Source organism: Plectropomus leopardus, chromosome 9 (assembly GCF_008729295.1).
Source record: "Plectropomus leopardus isolate mb chromosome 9, YSFRI_Pleo_2.0, whole genome shotgun sequence".
NCBI classification, from domain to species: Eukaryota; Metazoa; Chordata; class Actinopteri; order Perciformes; family Serranidae; genus Plectropomus; species Plectropomus leopardus.
The window spans coordinates 31,762,036-31,776,623 of record NC_056471.1 but is presented as its reverse complement, the minus strand read 5'-3'; the positions used below and the strand labels follow the sequence as shown (position 1 = coordinate 31,776,623).

The following is a 14,588-nucleotide window of genomic DNA, read 5'->3' as shown; positions in this document are numbered from 1 at the left end:
CTGTTAAGAGCAAAAGAGTTCAGGTCAAAGTGGCGCTCTTCTGAAGCTCTTGGCCCCCTGACCTCCCAGATAACGACACCAGAGACCCCAACGGCCGGGGGAGAGTTTGGGGGAGGGGAAAGTGGTTCTGGGAACCAACACCCAAAACAGTGAGATCACCTCTGCAAAAGAGGGGTCATCAGATTTATTTATTTGTGGCAGCCCACCACATCTAAACATGTGCTGCCACGTTGTGATTTTAAATTTTTGGAGTGAGACTGTTCATCACTCAACCTAAACTCCACAAAGTTACCACTGAGAAAGAAAAAAAACCTCACGGTGGGTTCTGTCAGCGCTGCCTTCACAAAACCCATAAAAACGTCCAAATTTAGAGATGCAGAATGAAAAAATAAGGGACACACATTAACAGTTGCAACGGCATGAGGTTTTCACAGTGCGATGACGGTCTCAAAAATCTCAGTTTCAGGGTATATAGTATTACAGTGTTATAGTATCAGGCCCAGCCCAGAAAATGGATGGATGGATGGAAAATTAGTATTTTTTTATTATCATTGGTTACAATTAGCTTTAAACCAGTGAAAACAGAAGCTTTTTTAACTGAACAAACTTAATATCAGCTGAAATTCACACACACAGGTGAGAGAGATTCTCTCTCTGACTGCGTTTTTCAATAAAGTATAAGAGTAAATGTACACAGTATGATGACTGTCAGCTTTCATACCACCTTGAAACTGTTATATCGTTGCATCCCCTCACATACCACTTCTTATTCTGTGAGAAGCACTGAAAGTCCATTTGACTGCACCATTGATTTTTTTTTTTGGTTACGCAATTATTTATTTTCTCTATAAAATGTCACCATTTAACCATTTCTGACAACCCAAATTGAAGTTTTAACTGTTCCTTTGTCCCAAACAATCATATTTAATCGAGATAATATAAAACAGACAAGGCATCAAAACATGACAAAAATAAAACAGCAAGAGTTTGCCTTTTTTTCCTGATAAATGACTGAAATGATCGATTTTCAGCTCATTTTCTGATGAATTAAGCTATCGATTAATCAACATTAAACACCGCTGCTGTAATATATTAAATCCCTCTCTGTCTTCTCTGTTACACACCATTTCCAACAGCGATCCATCAACCAAGATATTACATTTTGGATTAAACAAATGGAAATAATTTCCCATTTCCATTTGTCAGAGTAAACACATTCGCATGCACCGTTCAATCTGCGGTGGAGAGGCGACTTGCTGCAACACGGAGGATGCAATGAGCCATTACGTGGGTTTGCTGGTGAACAGGCTCGCAGCCCGTGTACTGCTGTCTTGCTTTTCCAGTTTTAACCACAAACCGTGGGCTCCAGGCCGCAGGCAGAGACGGGGCGAGTCGCACACAGACCCAGAGATGACAGTTATTACCCATTCACTGTACGAGCCTGGCTGAGGTACAAGGCAAGCGAGTAATTAATTCCTCGTTTGGGCCACCGACGTTCATTTACAAAGGCTTTCTGGGCTCGTTAAGCTGTCAGAGATGCTAAATAGTGCTGTCACTTGTGCATCGCTCTGTTAAAGACTTTCAGGAGATGCTGGTGCAGACATTCGCCGACCTTTGACCAGGTTTTATCAAACAGCTGACAGACCACTAAATAAAAGCTGAACTGTGTTTGGTCCTTTAAAGAGGTCTCAGTCTGCAGAAGAGCGGGTGAAAGTGTGTGATTGTTACCATAAAGTGTTAACAGTTTTATGCATCAGCTCCGTCTTTCTCAAGTCTTACTTCATGCCAGTTTTTAAGAAGCTAAGCACTTTCTGTACACAACACAAATCATTTGTTAACTTTCCTGCGAATCACTCAGCTGAAAGCCGAGTGGGCAGAAAAACTCTCATAATTAGTGTTCAAAAATATCTAAAATGCACAATATCTAACTGCTCTGTGTTAGGATTGTATCCGCACTAAAAAGGCAGAAAATGTTAGGAATGTAGAGCAAGAAAAATCCAATTTCCCTATTAAACATCTTGTGCACTAAAATGTAATTGTTTGTTTCCTGCAGGCACAAATGGCCACTATAATATCTACAGCATGGGAAGTGATATAATTTCAGTGTTGGTGATTTCCTGTTTTACAGACTCGGCAGTTAAATCACAAACTTCCCGGCACTGAGAGCCGGTGCTGGAGAACAGGCTGTGGGTGATATGGTCAGTAAATAAATACTGGCCTACAAGACGTAGCATAAAAACGACAGAAACCCAATGTTGTAAAGGTGATTGATGCATTCAAAAGGCAGGAAAAGACCAATTTCTCATAAGAATGTGAGGATCAACCTGAACAAACAGATGGGATTTGGTGTTTTTTGGCTCCTAAAGAAGCCGGTAAGGATGTCACCACCACTACTTGGTATCAAGTCAATGACAAATCCTGAATATGTGACAGCACTAGTTATTCACAAGTAACGTAGCTGTAAATGCTGCCCTGTCAGGTTCAAAAGAATTGAATCCCTTGTATCTATAAGTGTTTAAGTCTGCTGATAAATAGCAAAGAAAGCTGACTGGCAACCAAGAGAAAAACAAATGGAAGACGGGGACAAATGCAGCTGCAACAACAGCGCCGCCTCGACGTGTTTAAAATAAAAGCCATTTCCTGATTCTTTGCAGTGAGAGTGCTGATCGTCTATTCTATTGATTATCATGAAAAATACGTGGCAATTTCTTTGGTTGTGGCTCTAAACTGGTGGTCCTACGTCGCACAGTCAGAGAGGTTCAGCTGTTGCCACGGTTGTGCGTTCAAAGACAGCCTGGGATAAAACTCTGACTGTCAGAAATTTGGGATGAACATCTCAGTGTGTGACTGTGGTTACGACCTGCGTCTACTGACCGGCCAATAGAAATGCAGCATGAAATGACGCACTGATCATCGCCACACTGCTAAATGCACGTAGACGCTAAAACTTACTCCGAGCTCTTGTTGCCAAATTGGCCTTTTTCTCCTCAGCTACGACCTCACTGCACAGTCTGCACACATCAAATTTGATATCTTTCCCAAGTTTAATAAGATCCATCTCGCAGAGTTTAGCTTGCAAAAATTTCATAGTCTGCAGGAGGCTTTCGTCACGGGGGCAGAGCAAACTGTCTGAAAGGAATTTTTGAATGTGACAATCAGTTTTGTGGTTGGTTACACGGTGTAGATAAAGCCCTGGATCACGGGGTAGACTATAGTGTTGCATTCGTTGCAATTCATCAGGGATTAATAACAACATTCAAATCAACCTTAAATGTGTTCAGCAAAGAAATGCATGTGTATAAGTACAAGGGATTTACTGTTTTGTTGTCTAATTGGTGGAACTACTGAATCTCAGGTATCATGACATGCCTGGTAGCCAGTGTACTAAATTTTAAAGCTTCTTACATTATGAACAAAAAGCCAATAAACAAATCAGATGGGTTTACAGGAGGACCAAACTGAAAATCACTCGGCAACCAGCCAAGACGAGCACAGAAAATCAACATGTGTGACTTGTACTGTTTAGAAAGAGAAGGTTGCATCGGCTGAAAGAGAAACTCTTCCAGAGCAGCTTTCATTATCCATACACTCACTCTGCACCGTTCTCATTAAACTGTCTGGAAGCCGCCCAGTTCCTGTTTATTAGCCCGTCACTGCACTACATAACAAACAAGCTCAAAATGTGCAACAGAGTGACTTCTACATTTAAGAAAAAACGTGTTTCCCCTGAATTTAAAAAGAAAAAATGTATGAAACAGACACAACATCAAACTTAAAAACAGGAAAAGAGAAAGTTGTGAAACACACAGGCTGTTTTCTCCACCTAAATCTGTCTCCAGCGCCTGTCAGCTGCTGTTTTTAATGTCAACATAAAAGCGAGTCGAACCATTTAAATTCACACAACCTGTTGACGACCAGTTACTCAAGATGTTGACATAAAGCAGATACGATCAGTGAAAGCACAAGCGGGGCCGTGAATCTTATCTGGAGAGTCTGAACAGCAAGCACGGCCCGAGCTGACACACACATATATTAATCTGCACTGACTTAATGTGTGTTCTCGTGTCCTCTGGTCTTCATGCTGCTTTATATTATTCTATGTGCTCCGGCTAGAGGAGAATTTTTCATCCTGCTGCCAAAAAAGTGTAGTTTTAACACTTTTTCTGGCACTTTGTTCAGTGAGGGATGTGTGTGTTCTCTGGTCTGAATAGTAACTCAGGAAAATGAATCATCACTGTTGGATTCAGAGGCGTTTTTATTTATTTATTTATTACTTATTTATGACTATTTTAAGATTGCTCTGGGTGGTATTTGCTAGCTAATAAGTCTTTTTTGGGGAGAGAATTTGGCTACTTCTTGCTCCAGTTATGATTGCCTTTCTCTCCTGATTTAAATGTCATTGAAGAGAATAAAAAGACGGCAAGTTTATTCTCTAAATTCTGCTTTTCTGACTCTTACTATCACGTCTTAAAGCTTAGTCACGCCAGAAACTGGCACGGCAAAATCCACCCATGTTTGCAAAGTATGTCAGAGTTTTTCCCACACTTTATTTGTGGCGGCCGGCCATGATTAAAATATCTGCCACCGTGTATTGGTTTTCTATTTTCGGGGCTGGACTGGTAATTAGGAGCACTACTGAAATATATAAGTCACTTTTTCATGCACCACACTCTTGGAGCGCAGAGAGTACAGTCCAGTAGCACTGATGCAAAGTAAAAACATCTATCCATATATTCATCAGCTTTCAGATATGCCTTTATTTTGAAATTCTGTGTCACCGTCGAACAGCACCGGGCAGATAACGGCAAGCAGAAAGAAAAAGACGATGAAGAAAATGTTGTTTACTCACGAATAAATAAGCAGTTTAAAAATGTTTTCAATTTAAGAGAAAATATGGGTCAACAGACAGTATATTTAAATATTACAACACAAATGACGCATTAATGTGTCTTGTGTATTTCCTCCTTTTTACACATACTTTCAGTGAGAAAAAATTTGATTTATAATAGTGTTTGTTCATAAACAAAACAAAAAAGAAACTTGTTTTCATTTCTTTCAGGGTCATTGTAACTGATGATGATAATAAACACAATAATCGTGTAACACTAGACACTGTGATACTATCTGAGTCAGTAATCATACTTTTAAAATCTCATATCCTGCCGTTACAAACCCACATGCCACTCAGACTTGTTGTTTTGTCATTACTACTCAGACTACAAACCCGAACGTTTCTATACCAAAATGTCATCCTGTTGCCGGCAGATTCTGCATACACGTGCAGATATATGTTCATAGAGATTAACCAAAGCTTTACTTGATATTAAATCTCATATGGCTGTGCTTCAGGGTAATGTCTCCATTTGAAATTCACAGATTTTGCAGATTTAGGGGAGGTGTGGTCGTGCTTTTGTGTCAGCGCTGCATGACAAAAGGCTGCCTCCTCATTCACTTTGATAAGACCTCTGCGCTGACTCCGAATCAGTCGGCGAGCTGAGGGCTGGTCCGGTAAAGAAGCTTGAATCTGTCTCTGCAAAATGCAGAGTCAACTGCAAACACATCAGACTGCCGCAGGATAAAATGATAGTTGCTGTGATAACTTTACAGAGTTGCAAAATCCCGTCTCATAGTATCATAAACTGCTGTGCAGCGCTTTTGACACCTGATAATAAACCTATGGAGGTTTCAGTGAAACTCAACAATGCAGCTCATTTTTCTGTCTGTGTGTCCTAAACAGCTTTTTCATCACACAAATACTTCTGTTCAGTCTTATCGAGTGCAGATAAAAACCAAAAGCTTTTACTCAACAATGAATCGAACAGGATATAAACCACTCTGGGCCTGAACACCGTTCTGGTTCAGTGTTGCTTAATACTAAAACTGTAATCGACTTTACTTTTTCTACAGAATTCTTTTCTTATCAAACGTTCAAAGAAAAGGTGTTAAGGAGGAGAAAGTGAGCCGGGGATTTTTTAATTTTTTTTTTTTTTACACCTTTTCCAAACTGCAGCTGATTTGTAGGCGCGGGATTCTCCACAGTAGCTCATTTAGGAAGCTGCCCGAGATCATTTCCTGTCACGAGAAAAAGACAAATGCATCTCCTGGCGCTAAAAGTCACTATTTTTTTCATTATCAAGCTGCCCTAAAGAGGCCGTGTCCTGCTCGCCTGTCGGCCGACAGTTTTATCTGACTGCACAGCGGGACCATTAGCATTGTTTAACCCTTTGAAACTTGAGTAAGTTGGCTTAATGTCTTTCAAAAACATGAGAGGAAGGTAACAGAGCAACAAAAGAAGAAATTAGCAAGAAATCTGTTTGTTTTTTTAAAGGCAAACTTATTTTAAATACTCATTGTCTGTTTGTTTTTTTATTTGTCTGTTTTTTTTGTTTGTTTTTTGTGTTTTTTTTCCCGTAGGTGCTTTGCTGCTAATTTTGCTTTTTTGTTTGTTTCATGATAGTTTTTTAAATTGTTCGATGGGTTGCATATGGTGTTAACTATTGTTGTACCGTCTGATTTTCATTTGTACTTGTACATAACAATAACATTTGAAAATAAACAGAAAATTAGCAAAAAGAAAAAAAAACACAAAAAAGAAAATGACCTTGAAAAAATGCTTAAAAATCATAATAATTCTATTAAATATATATATATATATATATATATATCATTCTCTGGAAATTTTTCCTTGGATTTTCAAAAAAGAATTCTCTAAATCTACTAATTTCTTGCAATTTTCTTGTGAAAGCAGCACAAGAAAAGCCATGTCACTTCAGGTTTCAAAGGGTTAAACAAAGTGTGGAGGCATGTTTTTGTTGTAATTAGTCAAAATAAATATCCTTTTGCTTAATTTGTCGTCATTAAGCACTATAAATCCTCTTATAGTCTTAAAGAAGCTCATTAGTTGTTATTGAATTTCAGGTCAGAGGCGCTGCTGGTAATTGGGGGTTTCCTGCAAAGTCAGCAGAAACCTGACATGGAAGTAAACGCTTGGCCGCGTGTGCGTTCTTACGCAACGGCCATATGATATGGCATCTCTTAAGTACGAGCCAAGTGACGTTCAGCTGGCCGAGGACCATCACTGAGGTCAGCGAGGTCCTTCAGCGCGCTTTAAAAAGGAGCCCGAGAGATGAGGTTTCTACAAGGGCGACATCTTCAAATACAAGTCGAAAGCGTGGCTGCGGCGGAGAGGAGCAACCTTTCACTTCTGATTGATGCTCTATAGATTTGGATTCTGATGTCGAGCTGGTGTCTTTTCCAAAAGGAAGCAAAAAAAAATATCAAAAGAAGGAGTGAAAGCCCGATCCAGGAGGAGCTGGACTTAGATCTCTTCCCTCTCTGATGGTATAAAGCATCAGAGAGCAGCTCGGCTGTTAAAACAGAAGCACGCTGGGTGCAGTTTAGTACCAGCATGTTACAGCATTTTGGGCGATTGAAGCTCACAAAAGCAGCAGACAAAAACAGTGTGTGCACTTTTAAAAATCACAAATTATATAATTAGCAGGCAAAATGTGAGTCAAGCGCTTTAACAGCCAGCCTGTTAGTCAGGTTATGGAGGTTCACTGCATTATTTTGGGTTTTTCTGTTACCTTCTACTCCGGTTTGAGGCTGCCAACGTGCACGACAAAGCCCAGGGCAGCTTCAGTGTCAATATACAGACGCTGGCCTAACCTGAACTCACTCCCTGGCTCCCCTGCACCGAAAGCATGCTCAGTATGAAGGTTTAGCGCGCACGCATGCATTGGAACGATCTGTTACATTTGGGCTACATTTGGTTAAAAAGATTTTTAGATTTAAATTTGCAGCAGGTCTCAACTAAACTCTCCATCTGATCAAGTCCTTCAAACCTTTTGTAAGTATTCAAACCTCTGAACTCTGAGAATATCTGTGCAATTTTTTAAAAAGAAAACATGAAAAGGCAAAGAGTAACTAAAGAGTAATAGTTACTCCACAAATTGCAAAAAATAGTTTAAGGAAATTATTGCTAAAAAGCTTGAGAAAACTATATTTCTAGCCAATTATCATAATATATTTTTTAAACTTTGTTGCTGTATTTTTTATATTTTTATAATATTGTTATAATTGTTTGCAATTTCTTGCTTATTTTGGGGTCATTTCTTCTTTTGTTGCTCATTGCCTTCTTCCCATGTTTTTGAAAGAAATCAAGCCAATTTGTACGGCTTCAAAGGGTTAAATCAAGTGGGCACGATGCAGGACAACCATCGCTCTGCCCGGCTAAATACTGGCAAAGTGCTGCAACATCAGAAGGTCCAAACTGGATCGGCACTTCAGATGCACCTCAGCCAAAAGCCCCCCATGAGGACTTCGATGGGTTTTATGCTGTAATCAAAGACTTTTTCATGCCTATATGCAGAAGTAAAAAATAAATAAAAAGAATAAAAATAAGTGTAATGTGTAGACGCAGAAGTCCACATGTGACGACTTGTGATGAGAACGTGTTGCCGGGAAAGACACCAAATCTAAAGTTGCCATCGGTGGCACCTTGTATGGTTTCCTCCTCGGCAACTCTTAAATGTGAATGTGACATGAAGTGTATAGTGAAGTGAAGTGAAGTGAAGTGAAGTGTATTTTTAAACCTCTTTTGTATATTTGTCTTTTTTTAACCAACTGTGGCTTTTATCCGAATACTTCTTCAAAACTACGATTCGGCTGTGCACAGGTGTTTGGATTGACACTGATTACTTTTTACCTTTTACCTTTTACTTTTACTTTCTTGCATGTTCTGGTGAAGCTCTGATAGACCGAAAACGCAGCATAAAGTGAGATCTGCACATATGTAAGTGTGAAGAAATCTTTTTTACAAGTCTAACTCAAGTGCTACAAGAATATTTCTACCTGAATTTAAGATTGGTGTCTAAATATATGAAGAAAGATGCACCAGAACGTGTGATATTTTTGTGATACGTTTTGAGAAAATGAAACTTTTAACAATGCCAGACAACCCCAACAAAGATCCAAACCTGTCAGTGTTGCCAGGTGTACGATAATCGTATTTGTACGATAATTTTGCCCTCTGTACGATCAATCGTTTAAAATTGACGTGATGTTCGATAATTTGACCACTGTGACACTTACAATAAGCTCCTGTTTAGTTTACACGTCTCATTTTAACTTATTTCCTGGCTCTTATCTGTGTTTATGCATCATTTATTACACGATCTCCTCACAGCTGGTCACATTTGCTGTAGGCCATTTGGTGATGACATGAACGTGAGCACGCACTGTTATCATGCTTTTTGTAAACACTCGTCCGCAGGCACCATCAGTTTTGGGCTGAGCTGTGTAGACTGAGAAATCTCTTCTCTCTGTGGCAGTGGGTATGTGTCAAAAGTCATTCAAATACTTGTTTACTACAGTTAAACATTTAAATAATAATTTCTTTCTCAAAATACTATAATTTTAAGCAGCTGGTATGATAGTTTAACATTTCCAAGCTGGTAACGCTGAAATATGTGTGTCTGATGTGGTTTCGACATGTAACGGGTTAATTACCTTGTTAAAAACGCCTTCTCCGTCTTTGAGAAATACACACTCTGTGAGTATGCCAACTCACAAAAAAGGTTTTAAAATTGAACACAAGATGATCCATTTTTGGCGTTTGTGCACTCAGACATTGGTTGGGATGTCAAAAAATCCTGCTTTAAACTCAGACGTGTGTGTGCGCAGAGAAAGTTTTCTATCTGCAGCAGATGAGTGTGAAAACAGCCGTCTGGTGTCAAAGTGTGTGTGGAGTTTACAGACGCAGTTTCAGACAAAACTGATGTGATGGTCCAGGTGTTTACAGATGTGGTTGACACTATGATTTTTAATAAACCCAACCACATGTAGCCCACTTTGAGCCTCCACACCTCCATCCTGTGACCTGCTAACCCCCCCGAGCATGCTTCCTGTGTTTCACAGAGAAAAAGTTGAGGAGTCTGGTGCGTTTTTGTGTTGCTCGTGTGAATTCGTGCAATATATTTTAGAGGCACCCCCCCAAAAAAACAAAAAAAAAAAACTGCAAAGACTTGTTGGCTGCTCTGTGCATGCCCCCCCCCCCCAAACACAATGTCACACAGGGCTCCTCGCTGCAGCAGCAGTCTGGCGAGGGGCGACATCCACCCTGAAGAAAAAAAAAAATGCACCAACTTTCTGTCTTGATTTAATCCAAACCTCATGTAGATCCTCCACACACACACACACACACACACATACACACACGCACACACTGAACTTTGGACGGCAGGAGGAAGAGGTTAGCCTAATGGTGGACCATGAGATTTTTTTTTTCAATGGGAAAGAAGAATTGGCTGAGAGGAACAACAGCATTTAAACATGACGAGACAGGCAGAGAGGCGGCTGCAGGAGCCTCCTCTCCGGGCCGCCTCGCCGTGTGCATCCCGGTGGACGTTAAAGCCGCCTTTACGATGCACGTTTCCCCCTTAAAAACCCCCACCATCCCCCGGTGTGCAACTGCAGGGCCCGGCGCCGCCATACACCAGCACATAGACACATAAAACAACACGTATAGCATGCCCCGTAGCACCAAGCGGAAAGAGACAAGGCGAAAAACGAGCAGGAGGGGGACACAAACCGGGACCGCACACCGGCCACGGACCCACCGGGGACGGAACATAAAGAGAGCAAGTCTAGTTAGGCGAACTAACCTGTTCGGGAGCAGCACGGTCCGCTGGATATTGGGTTGAATCCGAGTTAAATCCACTATCAGTACAACAAAGAGGCGAAAATGACCGAGCGGCCGCGGAACAGGCCGAAACAGCACTCCTGGAGCAGCGGGGCGCATGCGCAGAGCACAGCCGGAGGTGGAGGGGGGAAGAGGGGGGGCGGAGGGCAAACTAATATTTTACAATTGATCCGCTGAGTGCGTCATTTATTATTCATTTTAAATAGGAAATAGCTCGAGTTGATGGTTGTTTTTAGAGAGTGCGGGACTCAGAGTCAAAATAAAGCAGTAATAAAGCTGTTAGTACCTCTGTAATAAGATCAATAATCTGACCTGCAGCTTATCGCCACGTGCAAGTGGTTTTTTTTTTTTACTATTTACACTGTTCATCTTGTTTTCTTGCTCCATTTTTACGCTTAATTGCTATTTGTAGTTTTGCGTCTTGTTTCTCACTATTTTCACTTCTCATTTTTACTCTATTTTTATTCTAAATTCCTATTTCTAGTTTTGCATCTTGTCTCGGCCTATTACTATTTACACTTTTCATCCTGTTTTTTTTATTTATACTTTTATTTTTGCTTTATTTCTATGCTCAGTTCCTATTTTTGGTTTTGCGTCTTGTTCTGTTTTTCACTATTTACACTGTCCATTTTGTTTTTTACTATTTATACTGCGTTTTTTGTTCAATTCCTATTTCTAGTTCTGCATCTTGTTTTTTTACTATTTATACTGTTGTTACTGTTTGCTCTATTTATCTTGTACATACTTTGCTTTGATATCCCTTTGCTGCTGTAACAATGCAAATTCCCCCATTGTGGGACTAATAAAAGATTAAAAATTAAAATTAAATCAAAGAAAAACATATTTTAAGAAATGCTGTATGTTAGAAAAGTTATTAGAACTTCACAGGGGAAATCCTTTTTTTTTTTTGAAAATTGAAAAAAAGAATTACTAAAGTTACTAAAAGAATCCCAAAAAAAAGGAGATTTTTAGTTCATTCAAGACTAGATTTTTTCCGCAGTCAAGAATGAACCTTAAATCTCTATTTTCAAATTAATACACAAGGTATTAAATTGCCAGAATTACCCAGGAGGCTAATAGATAAAAAGAAGTTTATATGTCAACAAAAGTTTTAAAGGTGCAGATGACAAATTAGTAACATGAATGAATGTGCAAGGGTACCTGCTTGCCTGTATTTAGATAAGAAATAATAAATAAATAAATTGATAAATAATAGCCTAATGACAAGTTCATCACCATATTTGTTCATGTGTTTAATCAGCATTTCTATTTATTTATTTAATATTGACTTAAATGGCATTCCAACTAGATTAAGTTATTTTTTAACTTAAAAAATCTTCATTACAAGGTAAAGAAGGCTGTATTAGATTGCACTGCCAGATACTGCTTTTATATTGTCCACTAACATAGAACTTTTTTGTCCTGAGAGAATTTGTTGTGCAGTAGTTGCAGTAAAATGTAGGGAAAATCAATAAAGGCACAAAAAACCAAAATAGCCACTTTTATATAGAGATATGTGGACTTGCACGTCAATTTCCAATTTGTTTGTAAAACATCTTTTTAACAGTTGATTTTAAATCATAAGCATTTAACATTATAACTTCGAACTTACCTTTTCATGCTTTCTACATTTTTCAGCGGAGGCAGCCGTGAATACCAACAGAGCATTTTATCTCTGTGGTTGATGCAAAAAATTATGGATCCCAACAGATTTATAGGCAGAAATTCTAAAATCTGCACAAAATTTGAACCTGATTATGTTTAAGTATAAGCCTTGAGATGGTTAATTGTAGATATAAAGATGAAGACGGTGATGGTTGGGGTTTGGTTAAGATTCAGTGTGGTTACAGTTACAGTTACAGAGTGTGGGTGGGACACGTGGCTGAACTACTGTCATGAAATATGAAGTGCTGCACGCTCCTAACTGGAAATAATGATGGTGAAACAAAAAGTAGCCACACCTGCCAAAATTTCTTATTTTAATTTCAACCACAGGCCAACATCTGCTGACCCTCGGAGGTTTAAAATCTCTGACGTTCCCATCGATGACTCATCTTCACGCTGCAGTCATGTTTTTGTCTAAGAGTTGAAATACAAATGTAAAACATCCTTCAACTGTAAGTGTAGCTCTAACGCCACAATATACAAAAAAAGTTTCTAATTCATATATGTTGCCTTTTTAACTACATTTTCTTCTTCTTTTTTCCCTTTTATTTACAAGCTGATTTGAGAGATGCCTGCAATTTTATTTTATTTTATTTTATTTTATTTTATTTTATTTTATTTTATTTTATTTTATTTTATTTTATTTTATTTTATTTTATTTTATTTTGTGTGAATATATTTAAATCTAAGTATTTGGACTCTTTTTTCTCTGACACCTGAAGTTTTGCTCAGGTGCCTCTCATTTCTTTTCATTGTCTTTTAGTATGGACCTTTTTTTTTTTAAATAAATAAATAATGAATGAATGAATGAAGTGTATGTCTCATTTTTATATGCTATTTTTTTTAACTACCTTTTTTGTTTTGCCCTTTTCTTAAAAGCTGATTTGAGAGATGCAAATGGCAATAAATTAATCTAACTCTAAAATCCCATTGTAAAACACAACAACAAAGGGGTTTTGTGCATATATACTTAAAAAAACAAAACAAAACAGAAATATCACATTGACCTAAGTATTTGGACTCTTTTCTCTGACGTCTGACGTTTTGCTCAGGTGCCTCTGATTTCTCTTGGTTGTCTTTCAGCATGGACCTGCACCTGGGTTGGAGTCCATCTGCAGCTAATTGAACTGATTGGACCTGATTAGGAGAGGCTCACACACCTGTCTATATAAGGGGTCAGAGCTGACGCGTGCACCAGAGCACAAACTAAACCATGAGGGTGCAGAAACTGTCTGCAGAGCTCAGAGAAAAGGGATTGTTCAAACAGAGATTTCGGGAGGTTAGAGAATACATTTCTGCTGCATGAAAGGTTCACAATGACCTCCATGATTCTGAAATGTTAAAAGTTTGAAGGAAGATTGTCCTCAGTGGAAAAACACATGAAAGTCTGCTTAGAGTTTGCAAAAAACAAACAAACAAAAAACACCTCAAATACTCTCAGACTGTGAGAAACAAAACAGGAGATAAAATGAAAACAGAACAGCTTAAAAAGAAACTTTATATTTGGAGTGAACGTCAAATGATTCAGAAGTGGCTTTTTGGTATCACTTTCTTTTTTCGTGAACCTCCTCGACACCAAACAGACTCTCAAAGGGTTAAACAGAGGGAGGAGCGTGTTTCAGTGCACTCAGAGAAGTTCAGGAAGTGAAGATTTCTCACTCTGTTTCTTTTAGAAGTCACAAGAAAGAAATCACCAGTAAGGGGAACAAAACTCAACACAGTTATTCAAAAATGGAAGAACATTTTCAGACACTGACTGCCAACAGTGATGCAAATAAGCAACACTAATAAAGTGCAAAATATAGATATTTTGTCAATTCAAGGCACATTAGATATGAGTTACAAATTTGTTCTGATATATTGTTCCAAATACTTTTAGACATCAAACTCTGCTCAGATTATCAAAATAAAGTGTGGGACAGCACTCTAAGCATATCTACAAATCAATAAGCATTGGAGGACTAAAGCAGACTGCATAAATGTAAAGGGTAGTGATTTATGATCCATGATCACTCTGACACTGGGGTGTAACGCAAATGCACATCCGCTCAGTATTTAAAATCTGCCCTCTGAATAGAACTTTTGAAAGTAGCAGAGGACTTTTATTTAGAGTTTTTTAAAAAAAAAAAAAAAAAGTCTGTAAACATTATTTTTAAATTCATACTGTTAAGAGCAAAAAATGTGCCACTGAAAATTCAAACTGTAATGGGCATAAAAACAT

General features: G+C 38.6%; 1 protein-coding gene across 1 annotated transcript in view; it reads right to left on the bottom strand.

The window, feature by feature from the left end:
- LOC121948077 (polycomb group RING finger protein 3) overlaps nt 1–10,769 on the bottom strand; it is a 63,812-nt gene extending 53,043 nt beyond the window's left edge. The window contains exon 1 of the mRNA XM_042493338.1: nt 10,665–10,769. The gene's annotated coding sequence lies outside the window, so the exon portion shown is untranslated. The remainder of the gene's footprint in view (nt 1–10,664) is intronic.
- Nucleotides 10,770–14,588: the final 3,819 nt, after the last annotated feature.